This window comes from Canis lupus, chromosome X, assembly GCF_048164855.1.
Source record: "Canis lupus baileyi chromosome X, mCanLup2.hap1, whole genome shotgun sequence".
Lineage (NCBI taxonomy): Eukaryota > Metazoa > Chordata > Mammalia > Carnivora > Canidae > Canis > Canis lupus.
In genome coordinates, this window is record NC_132876.1 from 122956263 (window position 1) to 122982951 (window position 26689).

Sequence of the window (26689 nt, forward strand, 5' to 3'; positions counted from 1 at the left end):
ATTGCATTTATAAATATTGAGTCATTAGAGAAAAACACATTTCTGTGAATGAAAGGAGAGTACCTATTCCAGAATGGAAGAGCCCCAAGGACTCATGACATGATAAGGCCAGGAGAACAGGAGAAATACACCAAGAGTGTGGCTTGCACACCAGGAGCAAGCAAGGAGATGGACTTTGTAGGGAATCTGACAGAAATGTTCAATCCAAGAACAGAATAGTCATCCACAGGTTTGATGCTGCAAAACAAAACAAAACAAAAAACAAGATGCTTGATATGCATGCATTTTTACAATAGTTTTGATTTTATTAACAGAACGCGGTAGGTTGGGGGTATTCCAAAGCCACCTGGCTTTCAGGGAGTTTCTTAAAAATGTATAAAATAGATCATGAGAAAAAGTAAATTAAATAAATAAATAAAATAAAATAATATAAAACGAAATAAAATAAAAATGTATCATGGCAGTGACATACGAAGAAAAACCCTACCCCAAATTCCAAGTAGCAACCAGCCCGAAATGCCTCAGCTCTTTCAAAAAGATGTGTTGGTGTGTTTTTGGTTCAATTAAAATGTGTATGGTACGTCTACCCATTTTTTAAAATTTTATTTAAATTCAGTTTGCTGGCATCTTGTGTCTCCATTTTGAATGATGTCCTGTCCTTTGGCTCAAAATGACGCTCTCCATTAATGGAGTGATTCCGGAGTCTAGAGCATCTCCAGGTGACATCACCTTCCATCGCCCCAATCAACAAATACAACATTTCCAACGGGACACGCGTCACCCAGACTTCCATTCAACCTGACAGGAAACTCGTTCTTGGATTGACCAATCTCACTTGTATGGTGACACCGCACGCTGTCCCATCCTGACAACTGCACACATTGACCTCCTTTGGAATACCCCATCCTCTTTCCTCTTGGGTGTCCTGCAAACCCTACATCCTCCATGCTTCCCCATAATTATGGGCTTATATCACTTGCTCCCTCCCTGCGGTCTCCATGTGTTTTCGACTCCTACATGTTCCTTAACAGTTTCTATTCTCTTCATTTTTGCTCTTTCCACATGAGTTATACCAATTGATTTCCCTGAGCCAGAACCAAAGTGTTGTTTGCCCTGAAAATATGCCTCATAACTCTGCTATATCAACCATAGCATGAAGGAGAGTGTCGTGCACACAGGATGTGCTCCGTAATCCATCGATTCATGCTGTTATTCATTTTATTTATTTATTTTTTTGTTAGGAAAGCACAGATTCCACAAGCAACTGTAAACATTCTATGTTCCCAGCAAGAGGCTGGAAATGATCATCCCATTCTCTGCCCTCATTATCCACTGGGACAGTTCTACCCTCTTGAATATCCCAATTTGCAGGATCTGCTGTGAATTCAAACCCTCTACTGCACCCCAGCTCCCAGCCCTACCCACCAGTCTGCTTCATAAACCATCCTTTCTTGGGGCAGAAAAACCTTCTGCTTTTCTCCACTTTTATCAATTTGTCTGTCCATGTATGGATACCATTGATCTTATTCCAGTGACTGGATAGTATGTATTGATGCAAGCTAAAGAAAATCTTATCCATCTCCAATAAAAACAGAAAAACAAGCAGGTGAGTGGCAGTGGGCATAGAAGGTACCAATGTTCCAGAATTCCTTTGGCTGGGAAACAAAGTCAGCCTCACATTTTAGGGGAACAGAGGGAATAGCCGAGAATCCATATAAAGTCACAAAACTAGACATTACACATCTACATCATGTTACTCACCATTGAATGAAAAAAAAATGGGTTTTAACTGTGTCTCCTGCATGGATGTCCATCCTATGGCTCGGTGGAAAATTCCAACAATGTGAATTGAGCAGCCCATGCTCATGCTCTCTCTCTGAAATAAATACATAAAATCTTTTTAAAAATGAAAAAACAAACTACCGTGTATGCAGCATACATGTAAATTTGAGGTAGAGAATCGTGCCTCATAGAGTCAAGACAAGAAGAATGATTGTGTGAGAATCTGATTGTGCGCTTTGCATTTGTAATGGCAAGAATCTATTTTACAGAGCAATTAAATTTATTAAATTTAGGACAAGTTCTCGAAAAACCTTGGGGATAGTCCCGTAGATCCGTAGATCCCACATCTGGAGTCCAGCGATGTGTTACACCTTATGCATCCCTGCAAACATTTTGCAAATGTCTAAGCTTATATTTTCTATTCATCCACTTACTTATTTAGATCTTCATATTTGGAATATTTAGTTATGTGCAAAATAGGCTTTTTAACATGCTTTGATCCCTGAATCAAGTGGGAAGGTCACGCAAAAAAAAAAAATAAAAATAAACATAAAAATCTGCCACCATGTGATGTGTGGGTTTTCCGGAACCCTGCTCAATTCACATTGTCGGAATTTCCCACCGAGCCTTAGGATGGATCAAAAGTCGCGCAACCAGAAAAGCAAACTTCGCTGTTGATAAGAATGATTTTCTCTCCTGTGTGCACGACCAAATCAGAGGCCCAGGTTACTCTTTGCTTCTTTCCTGTTTTTTTTTCCACCCAGGAGGGTGGGGGGCGAAACTTGACCTCTGGAAGGTTAATTGCACATTGTGAAATCCCTCCCTAGACAAAGCAACTAGATAAAACAAAAACTTTGTGCATATGTTGCAGTTCTGAAAATACAACATAGTAGGAGTGAGGGGGTCACATGGTCTGAGTTCCCAGGTAGAAAAATGTAACAAGTTTGCAAGAGCTGAACAGATTCCCTACACTGTTTCCACATAATGACACTTTGAATCCTGCCTGATCCCTCTTGTGTATACATGTGGAGTTAATCTACCATTAAATTTCATCCGCTGGGGATCCCTGGGTGGCTCAGCCGTTGAGCATCTGCCTTCCGCACAGGGCCTGATCCTGAGGTCCCGGGATCAAGTCCCACATCGGGCTCCCTGCATGGAGCCTGCTTCTCCCTCTGCCTGTGTCTCTGCCTCTCTCTCTGTGTCTCTCATGAATAAATAATTAAAATCTTAAAAAAAAATTTCATGCCCTGATAAGGACCATCAACATCAAAATTGCTGGAAAACATACCTAACCACTTCTGGTCCTGCTAAATGGGGTCAAATTGGAAACGGGTGCAGGCACAGAAATCGATCATTTGCACAGAGCAGATCCATCTGTTTCTTTGAAAGGGTGTTTACGCACCTTCTGGGGTTCCCACATCTTCATTTTCTGGGACTCAGCCGGGTCACCGTTTGGCAGCAACACGCGCATCTCTGTAAAGACTTCAGACCCGGCCGGCGGTAAAGGCATCGTACCTGGCCCAGGTTCACTAAGCATTTCCATCTGCTGTGGACACAAGGAGTTTGGGAGTGAACAACATCCGTCGCTGGGGGAATTTGCCACTGATTCATTGCATTGACTGGCAGGGCCACGGTGTTAGTGGGTTAATATCTCCAGCGGGCAAATCCCCAGCACACTTATTTGCCATCGTGAGGCTCCCATTGGAATTGCCAGCAGCGCCGAGGTGAAGGCCATCCCTAACCCGCCACAGGCCGGTCTGTGCCGCCGCGTGGCCCCATTGGCCGTGTTTTCCACGAGCCCTCCCTGCTGACTCGTCTGTCAGCAGAGGAATGGGAACTGTGGTGGGAATTTTAATAACCCCCAGCAGGCGTGTGTGTCCAAAGGCATCAGCTTCTCGTTTATCCTCCTATCACCAGCTATTCATCGACATCTCAGCTCCAAAGGGGGAATCTGGGATTCTCCTCCATCGGGCCGATGGCTGAGCCCACGTCCTCCTGCGACAACCGCCAACCTCTGCTTTCTGAGCTGAAAGCGAAGCGATCCCCCAAATAATATTTTCCTGACCTCTCTCCGAGGGATGGTGTTCCCTTAAAAGCAGCGGCTTTACTGGTAAGAAAGAGTTGTCTCTGCTCTATTTTTTTTTTTCTGCTGCTGGAAAATATTTCCTTATTATTGAATTCACTCTTATATTTAAACGTACTGGGATCCGTGGGTGGCTCAGCGGGTTAGCACCTACCTGCCTTAGGCCCAGGGCATGATCCTGGAGACCCGGGATCGAATCCCACGTCAGGCTCCCTGCATGGAGCTTGCTTCTCCCTCTGCCTGTGTCTCTGCCTCTCTCTCTATCTCTGTCCTCATGAATAAATAAAATAAAATCTAAAAAAAAAAATTAAAATAAGAGGGAAAGCAGAGTAAAATCATCCAAGACCTTTTGCATGACATGTTTTTTAATTTAATTTTTTGACCTGTTTTTTAAAAATGTGTTATTTTAGGGACACCTGGGTGGCTCAGTGGGATAAGCATCTGCCTTTGGCTCAGGTCATAGTCTCGGGGTCCTGGGATGGAGCCCCGGGTCAGCATCCCTGCTATGCGGAGAGTCTGCTTCTTCCTCTCCCTCTGCTCCTCCCCCTGCCCATGCTGTCTTGCCACCACCACCTCTATGTGGTTCCAAAATTTGTCACCCCCCAAAAAGACCTCATCTCCATTAGCAGCCATCCCATCCCCCTCCCCAGCCCCTGGCGATCATGAATCTGCTGTGCATCCCTGTGGATTTTTTACAAGTTCTGCATCTTTTATATCAATGAGGTCACACACTGGGTATCCTTGGCCTTGTGAGTTCTCTCACTGAGCATCCCATACTCAGGGGCCTTGCATATGGTGGCAGGTGTCAGAGCTTCATTCCTTCTTCTGTGTGTACAGACCACATTTGGTGGATGCTGTCAGCCAGCCACGGGCATTTGGGTGGTTTCCAGGGTTTGGAATATCATGAATATTGCTGCTTCTGAATACATGCTCATCCAAGTTCTGGTTGGTACCTGTTCCCAGGTCTCCCTGGGCACGAACACAGTCCTGCGGTTGCCGGGTTATCCTACCACCAGAGGTTTAACATTTCCAGGAAAGGCTAAACGGTTTTCCGCAGCAGCTGACCTACTTTACATCTCTGCCAACAGTATCCAAAAGTTACAGTGTTCCCAACCCTGGAAATACTTGTTACTTTCCATTTTACTGGTTATGGCCATCCCGGTGGGTCTGGTTACATCTTAATAGAAATACTGTTGAATTGAATGATTTACAACATACTTGCTAGAAATGTGTTTTGTGCTTTTTTTTTTTTTTTTTGAGATTTTTATTTATTTCTTCATGAGAAAGAGAGAAGCAGAGACCCAGGCAGAGGGAGAAGCAGGCTCCTTGCAGGGAGCCTGATGCGGTACTCGATTCCAGGACCCTGGGCTCATGTCCTGAACCAAAGGCAGATGCTCAACTGCTGAGCCAGCCAGGTGCCCCCAAATCTGTTTTATATTAATATATCTTACAATATTCTTGCTCTTCTGGGATTTTTAAAAAAAATTTATGGTTTAGAAAGATTTTATTTTTAAGTCTTCTCTGCACCCAGGATGGGGCTCAAACTCACAACCTAGAGATCAAGCGTTGCATGCTTCACCCACTGAGCCAATGAGGTGCCCCTGATTCTTTCTTTAATTGCAATAAATAAATAGCCTTAAACGACGTGACTCATCTACTTCTCAAAAACTCGGTTCCTTTCCGAAAGAGAAAAACTAAAATCACAAACCGTGGGACACCTGCTACAGAAGAGAGAGCAGGTCAGGACAGCAAATCCGGGAGCTCCTATCACAACTGCAAACGTGAGCATCACTTTTAAAAACTATTTCACAAGAGTCGCAGTTATTTTGAGGCATGCATCATGCCCACAATATGACCCCATGAAAAGCCCATTTTCCAATTGCAAGGATTCTCAACCACCCACTTTATTTTGTACCATAGTCTACTTTGTAACATTCACTTTCGAGAAAAATGCAACCTTTTGTCAAAAATGCAGTTGCGTCAAAACGACTTTGGCATGCATTACTTCCCATTATTTCACTGTTAGATATTGCTTCCTTCTTCTATGCAACTACAATGATCTCAGCCCCTTCCTAATCTTTAACTTCCGTCCAGTGACTTCCGACGCTTTTTTCGCCAATGTGGACAAAATTGGCAAAATATCGTCTACAACGTTTTGCCAAGTAGCAAACCTTACGTGGTTTATTTTATAGAACCTATTTCCGGAGATCATACGTTCACAGGACCACTTGGAAAAGGAAAGTCGTATAAAAAGTTTATTTAATTCAGACTTTCAAGCAGCCTGCAGGCTGGAGATGAATATTTGCAGCATCACCTGACACGATGCGGCCGAGAAAATGCGCTTCTTCCTTACCTCTGGGTTGGAAGTCACAGCCTTCCGTGGGCAATCCTGTTAAGCCTGTTTTTTTCTGTTAATTCCCACTGTAAAAACAGGGGCCAGGCTTTTATGCTTCTCCTTAAATCACGCTCAGCTCTGGTCTGCAGGCTGTATAAGTCTCATTTCTCCTCTGCACGGTATTTGACTTGTCAAACGCCATTCAGCCGGGGGATTTTCTGTTGCCTGGAAAATCCTCTTCATCTGCGCCCCTGACACCCACAGGACGTCTTTGCAAAACTGTTGAAGAGGGCCGGTGTTCAGGAATAGGAACTTTTCAAATCATGTGCTAATATTCCACCTTGACCGACCTCTCGCTGTGCTCTCGCTTGTCCTCCGGACGTGCTGACACATAGGGGAGTTTGCGGGCTCGTGCTGTCAGTATTCCCAATTTTTTTTTTCTTTTTCTTTTCTTTTTTTTTTTTTTTTGCACAAGAACACAAAGTCCTGTAATACCAGGAGCTGTCCACATCTAATGGTTGGTGAAGCCAAGATTTACAGCACACGAAACCCACTCCAGATTCTACACACACGTCGCCCAGATCCACCTGCTGCTCTCGGACTCGAACCCATGCCAACCAGCCACTGGAGAATCATCCCTGTGCACACAGTAATCACCACAGAATGCAAGAACAGTAGCATCAGGAGCTCACTGTCTCAGGATTTGGTCGCAGCATGCATGGAGAAACTAAATCTTCTCACTCGAGACTTAAAGCATCATGTTCTCATTTTCTTTATTTGCGTAAATCCGTCTTTGTGTGTGTGTGTGTGTGTGTGTTTTTTTTTTTTTTCCTTGTCTTTAACTCTTCTTCAAGTGCAAGGCCTGGGGATTTCACTCTTTTTTTTTTTTTTTTTCCCATTCATTTCTGATTCCTAATACATGACTCAAAGCTGCTGGTATTTCCCGGAACACTTTGACCCTCACCACAGAGCTTTCCGTGAGTGATCGTCTCTATTGTTCTTTCCCTAATTGACTGAAACTATAATCACAGTTTTAATGGTTAACCTGACAGTTATTTCAGATGGGGCTATGAGCTTCCCAAGCACAGAGGGTCTTTCAGTTTCTATTTTTCTCTGATATTAAAAATGTATCACTTCGTTGCATTATAGTTGGTGGCATTTACTTTTTTTCTTTTCTTTATTTTATTTTATTTTTATTATTATTATTATTATTTTTTTGGAGTTGGTTAGGAAGATGCTGAGGTCCCTTTTGGTTACTGCATGGAGACAGTGCAGACAAGGAAAACTCGTGATCACTTGTCGAATGTCTACTCATACTATTTCCACAAGACTACAACTGTAAATGGCAATATCCAGTATTTTCCTTTACCATCTTAAAGGACCCAACTCCCAGCTAATCAGCCTTCATTCTTTCTTAGTTTGTGGATAACTTTTAACCTACCTATAGATCATTAAACAGGCATGGATTCTCCAATATTTCTGAAGTGTTAATTTTCTTTCTTTTTTTCTTCTTTTTTTTGCAGTGTTCATATCAATTTATTATTTTTTTTGTTCCTATCAATTTATACCAGAAGTGTGCCTTTGGGTCCCATTTTCCAATTAATAGATGTTTTACGGATGTTAAACTTGAAGATTTTTGATAGAGTCGCCCAGGTATGTTGACATCTGCATTCAGAAATTTGCAACCTATGGGACACCTGGGTGGCTCAGTGGGTTAAGCATCTACCCTCAGCTCAGGTCATGATCTCAGGGTCCTGGGATTGAGCCCCAAGTCAGGCTCCCTGCTCAGCAGAGAGTCTGCCTCTATATCTCTCCCTGGCCCTCCCTCTGCTCCTGTGCTCTCTCTCACATGCTTTCTCTATCTCTCAAATTAATAAAATCTTAAAAAAAAAAAAAAAAGAAAAAAGAAAAAATTTGCAACCTAGCAAGAACACTGAAAATAGCTCTTCCTCTTTCTGGTTTCTGCAGACCATTTACTGTAACCATTACTTTTACCATACCTATATGGTATATACGTAGCATAATATATATACAAATATTATACTAATACGTGGCATGTTTTGTACATGTCTATTATACTAACGCAAATATCTAGACTCTTCTAAATGACTTATAGTTGAAACTAGCTCTCGCTGACCTGTCACCTCTTCCTCTTGTCTTTGCTTCACTCACGAGCATTTTTCCTACAAAAGTTTTCAGATTTTCTTTTTTAAGACACACAGCAGGCACTGTAAACCTGACTATTTTGGCAAATGCATACAGACATGTACCCACCTCCAGCACCGAGATATGCAACCTTCTCATGCCCCCACAATATGCATCTTCACCCTTCTAGGTTAGACCTTCCCCACACCTCTGGTCCTGACATCACTGCCTTCCCTATGCTTTTGTCTTTTCCCAAATGTCCTGCACATGGATTTATACACTTTGCAGCCTTTGGATTGTGGCTTCTTTCACTCATCTGAGACACATCCGTCTTGTTGCCTATGGCCCCAGGATTTTGTCACCCTGTCTGGTTGTGTTGTACAGATACACTGCACGTCCTTGTGTGTTCCCCAGCTGAGGGGTAGCTGAGTTGGTGCCAGCTTTCAGTGATTCTGAGTAAAGCCACAGTAAACAGTGTGCAAAGATGTTAGTATCTCCTTTGCATAGAGGCTCAACACCCGCATGACAAAATCACATTCATAGCTTTGTAATTTCTATCAACTATTCATTTGTTGCAAATTTTCCTACAGCTAGAGCAGTGTGTAGTGCAGCTCAGAATACCAAGATCTCTAAAAATGTCACCAGAACAAATTTTTTTACATGCCTCTGGGAGGCACTTGGCTGCTTCAGTCAGAAGAGTGGGTGGTTTTTGATCTTGGGGTTGTGAATTTGAGCCCCACATTGGGTGGAGCAATCATTTAAAATCTTTAAAAAATAATAAAATTAAAAATAACAAAAAAATAAATAAATGCCTCTGGTCACAAGAGTCTTTAGTTATTACTAAGGAACAATAAAAATAGGATGGTAATATCCATATTTTACTCAATTATTCCTTTCAAAAATGTGTTCTGCTCTCAAAAAGTATTGGACAGAATGGGAAATAAACATATTCTCCCCCCCCAAAAAAAACAAAACAAAACAAAGAAAACATATTCCCAAGTTCTCAAGTAACAAAGTACATTTCTTATCGACATTCCACTCGTAGCATAAATCCTATACAACCTTTTAACTGCACAGGCAACTTTGTTTAAATATTTAATAGAGTTTAGGAGCAGGAATAATTAATGTACTATATATAATACAGATATTAAGTATATTATGTATGCATTTTATACATGTTACGTGTACTTTACATATTATATATAGTAGTACATTGGTATATATAGTGTATATAGTAGTATAATATAAAATGATTACACAGAATATATTATATTGTATGTATTTTACATGTTTTATATTGTAGCACATTAGTATATACAGTAGTCTAAAATAATTACATATAATACACAATGGTACATATACTATAATGTAATTGTTACATATCACACTATATATGTACTATATCAGATATACATATATATTTTTAAATTTTTTAATTTATTTTTTCATCAGAGACATAGAGAGAGAGAGAGAGGCAGAGACACAGGCAGAGGGAGAAGCAGGCTCCATGCAGGGAGCCCGACGCAGGACTCGATCCCAGGACCTGGGGATCATGCCCTGAACTGAAGACAGACACTCAAGCACTGAGCCACCCAGGCATCCCCAGAGATATATATACTAACAATTCTTCAAACATTTGCTAAATGTGAAAACAGTATATATAGTGGTGCAATATATACTGTATATACATCTGATGTATACATATACCAACAACCCTTCAATCATTTGCTAAATCAGTGTTATCCAGCCTCATTCTCTTAGATGTACCATGGCAGGGACATTTCTAAGTCTAGTTTACAGAAAATATGGCATCTTTTAAAACATTTTGACAGCTATCAGAGCCTTTTAGGAGAATGTTTAAAAATCACAAAAATATTTCTGTGGTGTTGCTTGTTCTCTGTTCTCATTTGTAACGTGGTAGGAGGAGGATCTATATATCCAATGGCAGACGTTAACCCCAAGGTCAGTCCAAGACCTCTGCAAATCTATGGAAAATGTGGTGCTTTCAGGAGACCAATTGGGTTCAGAAAAGTTCAGCCATAGCTAAATAGAAACTATATGGCTCACTACAGTTTAAATTAGACACAGAAATAGGGCTGAAGTATTTTCTAGACTTTGGAGCTGTTTAAACCTCGCAAACTATTTGCAAATCACGGATCTGATGAGGGACTTATAGGCAGAATTTATAAAGAACTCTTACATCTCAATAATAATAAAAACAACCCCATTAAAAATGCAAAACAAAGCCACGCAAAAAGCCTCATTCATGCATGGTACAATCTATCCAGAACGTCTTTTACTTTTCTCTTTACATTCATTTTTATTAAATGAATCAGAATGCTAGTGGAAACATTTTTTTAATTTAATGCATAAACATATAAAACCCTTTATTAGAGATACACCTTCTCTCTGAGTCCTGGGAGAAAGGCTGAGAGTCTGAGATCCAGGGTGGGGCTGAGCCTGGTTCCTCCTGGGGTGTAGACACCATGTTCTTCCTGTGTCCTCCTGTGAGTGTCCCTCAATGTGTGTCTATGTCCTCATCCCCTCTTATAAGAACCCCAATTGTGTTGGATTAGAGTCACCTTAATGACCTCATTTTACCTTAACTCCTCTTTAGAAGACTGTATCTCCAAATATGGCCACATTCTGAGGTCTTGGAGCTTAGGACTTGACAACGTGAATCTTCGGGAAGACACAATTCCAGCCATAACATTTGAGTAGTGGTAGTCATCGTCTACTGCTGGAGTGATTGTTGGTAGAAATTTTAAGAAATAAGACATTAAGAAACTAAATATCAACACTGTTTCTATACAACCTCATTCACACATACACTAAATATGAGAATGAAGTCTCACATTCAAGCACAGCACAGCACCACCTGTTTATGAGAAGGGCTTCATTTTAAATACAAAACATCAGGTATGGGTAACACACCTGATTTTTTGTATCTCCGAAAATCTTTTATCTCCATAAATCTTTTTTTTTTTAATCTTTAAAAATTTACTTTAAATTCAATTAATTCGTATATAATGTGTTATTGGTTTCAGAGGTAGAGGTCAGTGATTCATCGACATCCAGTGCTCATTCCATCACATCACGTCCTAAACTCCCATCTCCATAAATCTTAGAAACCTCCCAGCCATCCCCAATATCCTTTTATGCCAACTGGTAGACTCCTGGTTCATCCCTAATGACTTGGCGAACGATGGGGCTGAAACTTATTTCTGAGAATTCAGGTTGAAATCAGCGTTCAGGGACCTGTGGTCACAGATACACACACACCCCACTGCTCCTTACCCACGGCTTGCAAAGACCTTTCTTGCACCAGTTCCATAAAAAGATGACCTTGTATGCATCCACACACACACAGGACTACTCTCTATGGAGATAATGTCCAGTTGTTGCTATTTTGTTCAGAGGCTCTTCTGGTTAAACTCACTAGCATGCCATTTCTGTGCCCCAGATCAAATAATCCCATCCTTGAGTGAATTCCCACATGCTCATCTGCCTTCTAAGGACCCTGTGTGTATCATCCCAGGCATCCTGTCGCAATTCCATGTTTTGTTACAGGCTTTTATCCTCCTGATTTGAGGTCATCGCCCACAGCCCTCAAACTGTGGTTCATCCTGGTGGGACCCCAGCTGCCACGGCTGGAATTCCAACCCTGGCACTCGGGATGGCTTCCAGGCTCTCTTGCAGATGCCTCCTCCTAGAGTCACCTGTTAGGCATTTAACTTGGTCATGACAAAGAAAACCAAACACAAGAGCAAGACGATGATAACTGGCTTTCAAAGGCATTCTGGATGGATGTTTTCCAAAAAGATCACTTGAAAGATTAAGACTATAAAAAAAAATAAAAACAAAATAGCAAACTTGCAGCATTTAGGAGACAAGACTTGTCATTTTAGTGACTGTTTCATCTTGGGGAAAAAAAAAAAAAAAAAAAAACCTGGCCACAAGTTTCCAACTTGTTAAAGAAGAATGATAGTCATAGGCCTGGATAGTTCACAGGTTTTCTTGTGACACTCAAATCTGGAATAGGAGAGTAGTGAGAATTTTAAAGTGTTACACAAATGTAGATTAACATTAAGAGATTTGGGCATGGAAGACAGAATCTCATAAATTCTACAACGGTGTCGAATGCTGCCGTATAGTGTAATATGAAGAACTAGTGGATGCATTTTAAAATATTTTAGGGATCCCTGGGTGGCGCAGCGGTTTGGCGCCTGCCTTTGGCCCAGGGCGCGATCCTGGAGACCCGGGATCGAATCCCACGTCGGGCTCCCGGTGCATGGAGCCTGCTTCTCCCTCTGCCTGTGTCTCTGCCTCTCTCTCTCTCTCTGTGTGACTATCATAAATAAATAAAAATTAAAAAAAAAAAATATTTTAGGGATCCCTGAGTGGCGCAGCGGTTTGGCGCCTGCCTTTGGCCCAGGGCGCGATCCTGGAGACCCGGGATCGAATCCCACATCGGGCTCCCTGCATGGAGCCCGCTTCTCCCTCTGCCTGTGTCTCTGCCTCTCTCTCTCTCTCTCTCTCTGTGAATATCATGAATAAATAAATAAAATCTTTAAAAAATATATTTTATATATTATTCAAGAGTATGTATATGTATGTATATTATAATATATTATGTTACTACATTACTATAATATGAAGTGGAGGTATTTCAAAATATTTTATATATTATTCAAGAGTATATATATGTATGTATATTATAATATGTTACTAGATTATGTAAAATATGTAACATATTATATTAATATAAAATATAGTATATGTGTATATAAATATATAATTGTATGAAATATATAGTTTTATGTATAATGTATCATTGCACTGTATATTTATATATACATCATATATATCATGTTAGAGATATATATACATATAATTCTCATTCCTTCTGAAAGGACTAATAGTCCCCTCTCTTTGGAATATATATTTTTTAAAGATTTTCTTTTATTTATTCATGAAGGACAGAGAGAGAGAGGCAGAGACACAGGCAGAGGGAGAAGCAGGCTCCAGGCAGGAGCCCGATGTGGGACTCGATCCCGGACTCCGGGATCAGGCCCTGAGCCAAAGGCAGACGCTCAACCCTTGAGTCACCCAGCCGTCCCTGGAATATATATTTTAATCAAATGAGAACTTAAGACTTTAAGGAAAAATAATACAAAATATAGCACATTAACTAAGTATCCTGAGGTCCCTATTTCCCGTTTATGAAATAATCCACTTAATGTAAAGACTACTTTTTAAATACAGCATACTAATAAAGTCAATATTAAAGAAAACCAGAATGTAGTCCTTATTTTTTGTTTGCTTTCACAAACCTATAATCTGAGGCCAAAAGGCCAAAGAATCCGAACACACAAATTACTGCCTCTGGCCTAATTTTCTGTCAAGCTCTGGAATGTTCCTCCTCTGCTCTAGCAAAGGTGAAAACACAGATTTTGCAATTCCGCTGACTTTATAAAGAATGTGAAAGCCAAGACTTTGCTTCTCCTGCCATTTTGTTGGAGGTGACAATAGGGAAGAATCAATAGATTGATCAGACCGTAAAATAAACGAGCTAGTCAAAATAGATGAATCCATTAGAAGAATGCCGCAGCATTTCAGAATACTGATTCTGGAAAACTCTGGGCCAAGAAAGTGACCCGCCCTCAGATGCAGTTTTGAAAGATGCCAGCTTGATGCTGTAATTGCAGACCTTAAAAATCAGTTCACGTATTTTTGGGGTTTTATCTTTCTTCACACAGTCTGTGGGGAGAGAGCTGGGTGGAAGTGCAATTTATCCATCACGCTTTCCTTTGAGAAGAACATCTTCCATGGATGTTTTTGGACATGGGACTGTGCACGGAAAAGCGTCCTCAGCCTCCTTTGGTTCCAGACATGGCCGTGACATTCATTTCTGGCCCATCACATGTAGGAGAGATGCTGAAGGCAGATTCAGGTCATTTCCAAACCAATCTGCTTGCCCTCCATTCTTTTTCTCTGCTCAATTGGCCAACAGGAAAACCCTCTTCCACATCTCTTCACAACAGTGTGATGGATTAGATTATGTCCCTCATGGGGAGGGGAAAAAAGATATGTTGAAGTCCTAACCCCCAGTACTTCAAATACAACTTTATTTGGAAATAGGGTCTTTGCAAATGTGATTAAGTGAAGGATCTGGAGATGAGACCATCCCAGATCAGGGTGGCCTTAAACCCAATGACAGGTGTTTTGATAAGATGCACAAGAGGAGACACATCCACGTGAGGATGGAGACAGACACGGGAGGGATGTGGCCACCAGCCCAGGGACGCCTGGGGCCCCAGACAGGAGGGCAGGAGGGACCCTCCCTGGAACCCATTGATCTCAGTGGTCCTGCCCCATGTAGACCTCAGACCTCTGGTCTCCAGAGCCAAGGGATTATGGATTCACACTGTTTTAGGCTCACCTAGTCTGTGGTCCTTTGTTACAGCATCCAGAAGACACTCATACCTGCAGTTTAGCCTGTGTTGTTCTGGTAGAAAAATGCCGATCGTGAAAGCATGTGAGATAACACATTTATCATATTTTCCAGCTAAAACTGGCCCAATACAACAACCTCATTTTACAGGCAAAACTCAGTTCTGGTGATATGAAAAAACTTTCCTTAGGAGTAATTGTCTATTTTTGAAAGATGGACTTTATCAGGTCAAAGGGGCTCTTTAAAAAAAAAAAAAAAGAAAAGAGTTTGCTAACAGTTTTTTTTATCATGAATTATTAAGATTTATTAAATGTTTTTTTTAAATACAAAAAAATACCAAACAAAAAAAAAAAAAAACAAAACAAAACTTTGCCCTCTACTCTCCCACTGGATTGAGTCATGTTCATGTATTTGTGAGTCATCAACCATTCTTAAATTACTAGGATAACCACAATTTGGTTATAAGGGACAATTAAGAAAATAGTTGTCTGAATCATACACTACTTCCAAATAAACACTGTGATTTTTTTATTCCCACAACAGTGCTCACGGGAATGGAGTCTAAGAAAAGCACTAGATAGGATTTAGACTCCCCACATACATATATAGTTCTGTTTGCCTTGTTATTAGCATGATTTATTTTTTTAATAATTTTTAAAAGATTTTTATTTATTTATTCATGAAAGACACAGAGAGAGAGAGAGACAGAGACACAGGCAGAGGGAGAAGCAGGCTCCATGCAGGGAGCCCGATGTGGGACTCGATCCCGGGACCCCACGATCATGCCCTGGCCAAAGGCAGGCACTAAACCACTGAGCCACCCTTAGCGTGATTTAAATAAAAGTGAAAAACAAAGAAAAATCCACCTAAATGTGCCAAAAAACCATAATAATTAACTAAATCATACAACAATCATCCAATGAAATAAATGATATGATTCAGATTTAAATGAATGTGCATGTTGCATACCTTCCCTATATGAAGGACCCCAAATAGTAATTTGTGATTTCTTTCTTTTGCATATATATAGGCTGTACATTTCTTTCTTTTTTTTAAGATTTTATTTATTGATACTGTGCATTACAGGATTTGACAATGACTCGGTTTGTCTGCATTTCCTCCCAGACCACCAGCTCCAGGAGGTGGGGGCAGGTTCTGCTTTGCTCTAGTCCCCAGCTCCTAGCATGGCCTCCAGCTAAGAGCATGAGGTTGAAGAAATACTTGCGGAGCAAATGGATGTTTGTAGTGAGAAAATAGTGGAGAGTTATTACAATGGCCAAGGTGAAAATTAAGCGCTCCGACCCACAGAGCAGACACAACGAAAGACTGCAGTGGAAATGGACAGCAGGCATTCGTGCTAGCACTTAAGGTGAAAGCTGCTCCGGCTTAAAACTGCTCTTCAAACACCCTGGGATGGTGCCATGTGGGGGACCAACCTGTCCCACAGTGAGTCCAATACAACCAGTTTCCCCTCCTGTTTCAGAAAAGAAAACCACTGGGCGGTGGTGAGGGACAGAAGGAGAGAGAAATCCTAAGCAGGTTCCACGCCCAGCATGGAGCCCTACAAGGGATTCGATCTCATGACCCCGAGATCAAAAGTCACATGCTCTACGGACTGAGCCAGCCAGGCCCCTCTGTGTTTAACTTCTCGGGGAACCACTCAACTGTCTTCCACAATACTGCACCATTTTACATTTCTACCATCAATATGTGAAAGTTCTAATTTCTCCACATCCTACCAACACTAGTTTGATCTATAATATGATGTCTATGTTTTGTCTAGCCGTCCTAGTGGGTGTGAAGTGGTATTTCATTGTAGTTTTGATTTGCATTTCCCTAACGGCTAATGATGTTGAGAATCTTAAAAAAAAAGATTCTATTTATTTATGATAGACATAGAGAGAGAGAGAGGCAGAGACACAGGCAGAGGGGGAAGCAGGCTCCAATGCAGGGAGCCCGACGTGGGACTCGATCCTGGGACTCCAGGATCGCGCCCTGGGCCAAAGGCAGGTGCTAAACCACTGAGCCACCCAGGCATCCCAGCCTGTACATTTCTAAATAATGCAAGTGTTATTAAAAATAGTCGATATGAAAAAAAAATAGTGGATATGAGTTTTTAAGTGTCTTTAAAAACCTCTTTCTCTTCTTCCCAGATTGAAAGACAACTAATAATAACCAGTGTTATTTGGCAGCATCACTCAAAACAACGCAGATATTGAAGAAAGTGTTATTTACCTCCTGGTGAAGAAAAAGAAGGATTATCTAGGAACTCTCAAAAAGATGCAGATACAAAAAAAAAAAAAAAAAAAAAAAGATGCAGAGACATCCAAATGCCAATGGCAGGCAAAAAATAAAAATAAAAAAAGCAAAATCAGAGGTGGGTTCTTACTGGCTGTGGATGGTCCATTTGTGTTGTTGGGGATTTAGGCGCCGATGAGCAACTTGATGCATTTTTTTTTTTTTTTTTGCAATTTGATGCATCTTACTAGAGACAGCCAGTGTGTGTGTGTCAGGTGTATCTGGGCGGGTGATCATCCGCACCTGTTCATTCCCTCGTGTCTTCCGAAACCCTTTAAGGATGTGACAAAATGGACCAGACAGGTGTCTTGCCTCAGGGGACAGGGATCCTGGGCTGACAGGTGTCTTGCCGCAGGGGACAAGGATGTTGAGCCCACAGGTATGCCATGAGCCATCCTGAAGCTGCCTTCATCCATCCACATCCTATTCTTCTGCAGACACGCGTGGATAAGTGGCTCCAAACATTGGCCCTATTTGATGCCTGACCTTTACGAAACCGCAGACTACACATATTTAAAAACGATCCGATATGTCATTAGAAGCATGCTACCCTTTTCAGCAGACATACCGTTTCCACCTGGCCCCCAAATATTTTGCCTTCGAGTTGTTGTGCGACGTCTCTGTGCCGCCGCGTGAATGTTCTGCTTGACCAGAAAAGTCCAAAGCTGATAATTTGTTTGACCTTTGTTTAAAAATAAATTGTTTTGCCTATCAGAAGATAACAGGGACATGCGGGAAAATAATGAGCCGGACTGTCGCTCGGCCAAGGTAGAAAGAAATTGGATGAGCAACCACTGAGCCTTGAAAGATCCCGAAGCTTTCCGTGACATTCCTTTAGCTCATAATGCATTATTTAATGCTGTTTGCTATCTGGGAAGAGAAAAACAAAAAAACAAAAAAACAAAAAGGCTGAAGTGCTTTGAACAACTGATGTCAATATTGCCTGAAATCTGCTTCACTCACTTTTTTACTCCCCTCATGTCCAAGACACGGAAAATCCACCTGAACCCTTGGGTTTCTTACCAAACGGAAATGTCGCAAGGGCTGGGATTTAAGAAAGTGCCGCGTCCTAAAGACAGGGCTTGATCTCTTTGTCTACTGAAATGTCAAAAATGGTACCCAAGCGTATTCCTGAGCGTATTTATTAATGGATTTCCACTCAGTGATCTTGGGAAGGGTGGTTGACCTCAACACAAACCCTTCTTCGCCATACGAAGCCAGGTCGTTCATTAATGCGTCCCCGCTATCCAACCAAGGGACACCATTTCTCATCCTCCCACGTGGTGCTCATGCTTTGGACATTCGACGGATCATGAAATCCTTAATTTCCACCCCTACCCCTACCACTCCCCTGAGTCATAGGGCATGGGCCGCATTTTCTTCCCCCCCTAAATCGTATCAAACTCACTTATGTTCACACATTCATTTTCTGAGTCGTCATGCAAGGAGCCTTAAACTATGTAACTGTGATCACGCGTCCTTATTTCCTGTTGACCCCACTGTGTCTGTGTCTGTGTCTGTGTCTGTGTCTGTGTCTCACCAACCTCAGGAGATGCCCACTCTTGGTCAACATCACAGTCGCATATGGAGGCAGAACAAAAATGCGGCAAAGCTCACTCCGGACCGCCCCGGTCCAGCCTTCTTGTTGGCCTGTGCTTCACCTATGGGAACATCATCTCTTTACCTGACCGGTGTCCCTTCATATTTTGCTTTTCTCAGCCTTCCTTCACGGTGCTCATTTTCCCTCGACCATGAACACACGGAAGAGGAAAACTCACCCGCGATTGCTGATTTGCTCCGTTCTGTTCTGAACCGATGCGTTTCTCTTCTTCCGAGCCTCGACATCTTTCCCCGTGTCGATCTCCGGTTATGTATAAAGTTATCTCTCCTGGGCAGCCCTGGGTTTCTTCATCCGTTGCAGGAAAACACTACCAGCGTCTCCCTATAATGTCATAAATGAAAAGTTTTTCTATTCCCTCCACATGATTTTCCTGCAAAAAAACAAACAAACAAAAAAACAAAACAAAAAAACTCTTCTCTAGCTCTTGGCCCAGAAGCTATATGAATCCCCTAATCTGCATTAATCATCACGTTTTTCCCTTACGTTTCCACCTCTCTTTGGATATTTGAATGCAAAATGCGTCTTCAAATAATCACATACGTACATCAGGACGTGTGTTCCACAACATACATGACAAAACGCAGCCTCACACCATATAACATACGACGACCGTATTCCCATCTCTTTATGGATCCACTTTCTTGACCTCCCCATTATCTTTCCAATACTGTTTCTACTCTGTTCCAGTAAGTTCAACGAGGCATGTACGACTGAGCAAGAACGATGGAGCAGAGATCTTGGGTCTGCACCGAGAGCAGGTCTTGGACCTAGATCCTGAGCACACCTGCCTTTTACTTTTGCAAGGAAACTGCCTAAATATTTTAGAGTGAGATATTATAAAGTCAAAGTTTTAAAAATTGGTAACGTGTATCTGTGTCTTTGCTTTTCGTATTTTAAGATGATGTAGTTTATAACAGCCTGGAGGACAGGCTCAAAGTTCTCAACACGTATGGGGCAGGGGGTGCGCTAAGGGTCTTGTGCCTGAGACCGGCCTGATTTCTTTCCACCTCTAGTTCTGGCTCTTCACTTCTTCAGTATCCCATACTCCATCCACCCCCTTCACATACGCTATGTTCCAGCCCCGCCCCCCATGGGCGTCCATCCTCCATCCACACCCCTCACATACACCATGTTCCAGCCCTGCCCCCCCTGGACATCCATACTCCATCCACCGCCCCTCACATACACCATGTCCAGCCCTGCCCCCCCAATCAGCATCCATACTCCATCCACCCCCTCACATATGCCATATCCCAGCCCTGCCCTCCATGGGCATCTATACTCCATCCACCGCCCCTCACATACACCATGTTCCAGCGCTGCCCCCCTTGGGCATCCATACTCCATCCACCCCCTTCACATTCACTATATCCCAGCCCTGCCTCCATGGGCGTCCATACTCCATCCACCCCCATCATATACACCATGTTCCAGTCCTGCCCCCCCGGGCGTCCATACTCCATCCACCCCCATCACATACACCATGTTCCAGTCCTGCCCCCCTGGGCATCCATACTCCATCCACCCCGTCACATACACCATGTTCCAGCACTGCCCCCCCTTGGGCATCCATACTCCATCTACCCCCTTTACATACGCCATATCCCAGCCCTGCCCTCCATGGGCGTGTATGCTCCATCCACCCCCCTCACATACACCATGTTCCAGCCCTGCCCTCCATGGGTGTCCATGCTCCATTCACCCCTACAACAGGCTCACAATCACCTGGAAGCCCAGTAATTCTGTTGGGTGTGTGGCTCATGAAATAAGATACAAGCCCTGAATGTGGATGCAGGCAGAGCCATTGCAACAGAAATTTCCAGGGTCCCAGATACTCAGAGCGGGTTCTAAAATGGAGTGCAGGTTCTTGATCCCTTGGACTCCTTGCAGGAAGCTATGTGGGTGGAGGAGAATCAGAACTGGGTGCTTGCAAGCCGAGTTGAGGACAGAAGCCTGTGTAGCCTTGATGCTCATGCTTGCGCTGCCATCAGGCGTACTTCGGAGTCATCACATAGCCCGTCCAGTGCACAGCACCCATCCTGGGTTTTCCATCCCTGGCACCTTTGAGTGTCAGTCACCAGAATGAGAGTTGCCCAACGCTGGGCACCATTTGCAAATACCCAAGAAGGGAAGAGCTACTTCTCTTCGGCATGCTGCCCCATGCCTGGAAGGGGAGGACTTGTATTTGGCACCAGGTCTACGTTCGTACAGATGCCCTGAGCTTTAGGTATTCTAACCAACCCTTGAGGAGGGCATCACCCTTCTTTCTGAGTGACAGGTGCGCCCTGGCTAACCCACCTATAACCCACCTTCATGTGGAGCATACACTGCCCTACCTATTCCTGTAGTGGTTAGCTTGGGTTTCAGCATGAGCCACTGAGCTGGACACTTAGAACGTGTTCACGTTCCCCTACGTATGTTCTGCTCACCTGGTGGCTTTAGGAATTTCAGGTTCTTTTCTGGTTAGAGTATTTACTCCTAGCTTCTCTGTGAACAGCCGGGTCCATGCGGGCTGTCAGTCTGTCTTCATTCCTGCAGACCTTCCCACGTTCCTGTTGCTATCATATGCATTTCCGTAAGAGAGAGTGTTTACTTGACTTCCCTCCCCGCCGCTCTTCTAAACAAACTCTGGCATCTGCTGTCTATGGAGAGGGGACAAGCGCTTATCTCTGCTTCCTTGCAAAACCCCTCGTGACGCTTTGCTTTGTGTGCAGAAGGCTGGTTTTGTTTATCGCTTTGGAGACACAAGTCCACAAGCATTAGTTTCTGTTGCCTCTCACTCTTAACGCCTGCCCTGTCTGTGTGCGGTCGGAGCTCCTGCAGGCGGATTATGTCGAAAGTTTTCTCTTTCATCATTGCAACGGGCCCTACAGCTCTGTGTGCAATTCTCAGCTGCTTTGCCTGGTGATGTACGCTCTGTCTCCCAACCAGAGAGGCTCTCAGTGGAAGCCACTTGGACCTTCTGTACTCGCCCTTCAGAGATTCCCTCTTACTTCCCATGTACTCCTTCCCTCTTACCTTCTTTATTACTATTATCCTTTGAGACATTAAACCACCGTTCCTTCACAATAGGCCTTTAGATCTTTCTTGCATTATAGTGCCTTTCATGACATCAGTAGAAACGTGTGATCGTATACCTTAGATGCTTCCTTTGGCCTACGACAGGAGGAATATCTCTGAAGCTTATTGCCACCATTTACACATCTTCATGGATTCAATAATATCAGAGTTCTACTCTAATAAGAAGTATTGGACAAACCGCTAGACATTTTCATGTCCACATTAGACTCAGTCCCAGGATAATTTTAAAAACGGCTCTCACATGGTAGTAAGTGTCTCCCTGAATATCTGAGAAGGTAGACACAGCAGTAAGATCACACAGAAAGGATCAGGCCAGAGGAGACGGTTAACCACCCCTTAGGGCACTTGCCACCAAATTACTTTTAAAGACAAAGAAAAACACCTTGCCTCAGCTTCCCAAGAAAAAACGAACACCCCAACCCAAAATTGAACAGTTCTTTATGGTTCTTCCACTCATGTTGTTTACTGCACCTTCCAGGTACCGTGTGCATCTGCTTGAGATATGGGGCAAATGGCGGCACCTACCCACAAGAGGAGGTGGGATCTCGAGACTTCGAAAGAGGCAGGTCATCTGGGAAAGTATTGGCCTTATGAAGGATGGGCCGGTGGGCAGCGTCTACCTGAGAACTTTCCTTGGGCTGCTCTATTTTGTTACAAACCGCCTTTCGTATCAGTGAGCCCCAAACAGCAATGACCAACCCTGATCACCTAACATAATATCTTCCCCGACTTGAGAATAGTCAGAATCTCACTCATCACTGAGAACCTCTCTGGATTTTGTCTGTCCCTCCTCTACTTAAGTGGCAAGCTCACGTTCATCTCCTAAATGACCTAAATGGTGGGGTTACCCTTTCAAAGGCCCTCACAAAGTTGCGGTGGAGACAAAAACCCTACCAATACCCCATGCAAAGTTGCAGGGGAAATGGAAAGAGAGGTATTAGTAAAGGTAGTTCATCCATCATTGTAGCCAACTCTCTTCCTCAGCAAGTGGACCCCAAGGGATACACCTCGAAAATTTTCTCACTGGTGACCTTAGTTTCCTCCTTTAGTCTCCCTCCCCATTTTAGGCATCTGAAAACCACCAATGGCCCATAAGTCTGCAGCTATTTGCTTCTACTGGTGCCAACACCTCCAGTAGAGTCATCAGTAAACCAGGCGGCCATTATGCCTCCACCATCAAATGGTCATGGGAACCCCCACCCACCCCATGAGGCCACTAGGTATAGGTTTCAGAAGAACAGGCAGTGCAACAGAATGGGAATCACAGACTGTCAGACCAAAGATCCTTCATATTTAGGTCCTGCTTCCACCCTCAGGAACTGTGAAAGCTCAGTCCCAATTATGACCAAAGGCTGATGCCCACACCAACTCCATGGTGGTGGGCATGGGCAGTTCAGGATGGGGACCTTGGGTTGTGTAGTCACTAAGTTCTAACTGAGCCTCTCTTTCTATTTGCTGGGACTCAAAAAGCAGCTCTGAAGCTGGTTTTCATTGAAAGGCTGGCTCTGTGCAGAGGGAGACTTAGTTCATAACCTTGAGAACTTGACTCTTGTCCTCATGTAGATGCTTCCATCAGGTTCTGATTAAGCAAACTCTACAGGTGCTATTGGGTCCTCAAGGCCAAGTAGCATGGCTGCTTCCCCCGAGCTGCTAAAATTCCTCTCCTTAATGTGGTCTCTTTGGAAGCACTGAAACCCAGTATGTTTGAATACCCCAAAGGAGGGCTGGAAAATACCTCTTCTTCCAATTTGGATGAAATGCTCCGACAAGTCACAGCCAGCAGACCCCACAAAAATTTCATAAGAGTGACCAATCTCTTAATTTGTGTGTGATATTCTTCTACTATCCTTGGCTAACATTTCTCCTCCAAGCCCTTCAAGGTAGTTGCTTCTTGCTTAGCAGGTGCTATCGGCACGATGTAATCAAAACTGGGTGCAAGGATGAGCCTGTCTCCTGACGTAGCATGGTCATCACAGACTCCTCCACTGAAGATGGCTCCTTGATGGAAGTTGGCATAATACATGGCGTCTCCTGTTACATCCCTGCTTCTTGAACTGTCTCCTTCTGACAGTTGACCTTTGATGATAAGAAAAGTGACACAAAAGCATTTGCCATATCCATGGGTGCTTCCAGGTTCCAGAGTTGATGTTAACCACGTGTGGAACAGCAAAGAAATTAGCACCACCATATGAGTAAGCTCTCCATGATCCATGAAATCTCTACAACCCTCCAGCTTCCAGTCAAGCCCAAGAGACTCCTTATATTGGCTTGATTTAGTTTGCTAGGGCTTCCATAACACAATACCACAGATAGGGGGGCTTAAACCACAGCCATTTATTTTTCACAGTATTGGAGGCTGGGAGTCTGAGATCCAGGCAGGGCTGAGGGTGGTTTCTCCTGTGGCCTCCTCTTTCCTGGGTGTGTAAACCCCATATTCTCCCATGTCCTCACGTGGCTGCCCCTCTATGTGTATCTTGTCCTCATCCCCTCTTTTTATGGGATCAGGGCCCATCCTAGTGACCTCATTTTACCTTAATCCCCTCTACAAAGACTCCACCTCCAAATTCAGTCTCATGCTGAGGTCCTATGGGTGAAGGCCTCAACATGTGAGTTTTGGGTGGACGCAATTCAGTTCATAACAAGCACACAGTAAGGAATACTATCCATACATTATTGACAGACTCTAAAGACAGCACTCATCTCCAGTATTTCCCAGGAACTTACTGGGTTGTTGGGTGGGTTTACGGTTTTGGTAAAAAGAGATTACCTGACAGGTCCTGCTATTATAACCCTGACTTGAATGTAAAAAGCTAATGTTGAGGTCCCTGCTAGGTATTAAGTATATGGACTCAAAATACATATGTTGAGAAACAGAAGAAATAGTGACATAGTGGCTTAGACCAATGACAAGGATTTGTATCATGACTCCATTTAAATGAACCCCTTCCCTGAAAAATCCCCTTCTCAGTTTCAAGAAAAGTGTTCTGAGCCATGGAGGATGTGTGCTAACTCAGAGCCAGTAACCCCAAATCCTCAAAAGCCTGGTCATTTTCATTCTTAACATAAAGTAACTTTTGTAAATGGCATCGACTCACTTTGGGAACACGCCTTGGATGTCATAACAGGGTCCTTCCTGGATGACTCCCAGTCTGGAAATAATGAAGCTCTGGGTACAGTTGAGGCACCACATGCCACACTAGAAGTACCCATTCATCGTAACTATATAGTTTCCCAATGTTGGAGCATAACACATGCAGCTTCTCTCCTTGGGCCCCGAAGATGTCATGATAAGTTAGCCTTCAACAGAGATCTTGGTGAGTGAAACCTGCCGGTTCCCACACTGATCCTGATCTCATCCACCACGTCTAATGATGTTGAGTGCTTAAATAATCTCACGTGGACTTCACTCACTTTCTTCTTCCCCAGTGATGACATGAGCACATTTCAGATGCCACAGGATATGACTCTCATCCCTTGTGTCTGAGTCCATTAAGGCTGCCATGGCCAAATCCCACAGATTCCCCCATTAAGAGACTCTTAAACAACAGACATTCCTTTCTCCTAATCCTGGAGGCTGGAAATCAGAGATCCAGGCATGGGCAAGGCTGGGTTCTGGTGAGATCTCTCTGCTTGGTGTGTAGACAGGGCCACTCTCCTGTATTTTCTCCTGGCCTTTTCCTTGGCCACCAGACCTTTTACATCAGAACCCTACCTCTTTATGACCTCATTGAGCTTTCATTACCTCACAAAAGCCCTATCTCCAAATCACTCTCTCCCTAAAATAAGTAAATCTTAAATATGTATACTTCTTGGAGTTCTTATGAAGGGAGAGGACCTTATCATGAGTCCCCATGGAGAACACAGGTGGGTCACATGTGCCCAGAGTCTTCATATTCCTCCCTTCACATCCCTCTGGGGGCTGTGTGACATCACACCTTCTTCAGTCTTCAATCAACACACCAAACATTTAAAGGCCCTCCCAGATGCTCTTGTAGATGGAGCCGTAAAAATAAATTTAAATAATTTTTAACAATTTTCCTCCTTCCTTGACTAGCACATTCAGTATCTTTCCCCATTTCCACACATGTTCTCCTGGATTTCCTGGTTTAGAGGAAAAAAAATAAGCTTAATATTGCCTTCATTGTAGGGCATGCTTCTCTTCTTCCTGGATTCATTTAATACAAATGACCCCAAGGCCAGCTGGGATCTGACTTTTCAGATCGTTCTGGAGGTCACTGGAAAGAAAAAGAATGGGGCCTAGAGAGAAATGACAGTCCCTTGGGAGGTAACATCTCAGGTGAGCTGATATTTCAGGTGAGATGACATCTCAGGTAAGGATGTAATAGGGTGTTCCCACAAGGTCAGGACTGAAATATCCTGGGTATTTATGAGTGAGGGAACATCCATGTCAGGATGCCCTCTCTCTGTCAAATAAAGAAATAAAATATTTTTTTAAAGGATAACAACCGTTGGAGTGTCCCATCCTCCCCATCAACTTGACCAGAAACTAAGGAAACGTCCCCATGATAATTTGTTGAAACCAAGTAGCACGTCACCAACTAAATTTCACATATATCAAACCTGGGCCCATAAAAAAAAAAAAAATCGAACCTATTTTAAAGGTAAGTTGGACAATCCCTTCTTTTCTAGTAATGCCAAGAAATAACATTTTGAATCAGGAATTCTTTTTTTCTTTAAGAATCCATAGATCAGGGGATCCCTGAGTGGCTCAGAGGTTGAGCATCTGCCTTCAGCCTAGGGCGTGATCCTGGGGTCCCGGGATTGAGTCTCACATGGGAGGAGCCTGCTTCTGTGAGGAGCCTGCTTCTGTAAGGAGCCTGCTTCTCCCTCTGCCTGTGTCTCTGCTTCTCCCTCTGTGTGTCTCTCATG

At 43.1% G+C, this 26689-nt stretch overlaps 1 long non-coding RNA gene across 4 annotated transcripts; it reads right to left on the minus strand.

The window, feature by feature from the left end:
* LOC140627559 (uncharacterized) lies at positions 1-25475 on the minus strand. Of its 4 annotated transcripts, none has more exons than XR_012026236.1 (6): positions 24895-25475; positions 18876-19039; positions 10947-11082; positions 3185-3328; positions 1762-1876; positions 1-237 (listed from the first exon to the last, which is right to left on the minus strand). It is a non-coding gene; the product is annotated as an uncharacterized lncRNA (long non-coding RNA). The 4 variants fall into 4 exon arrangements; XR_012026237.1 differs by having other exon boundaries at positions 3185-3325; positions 10947-11085; XR_012026235.1 differs by having other exon boundaries at positions 10947-11085.
* Between the last annotated feature and the right edge of the window lie 1214 nt (positions 25476-26689).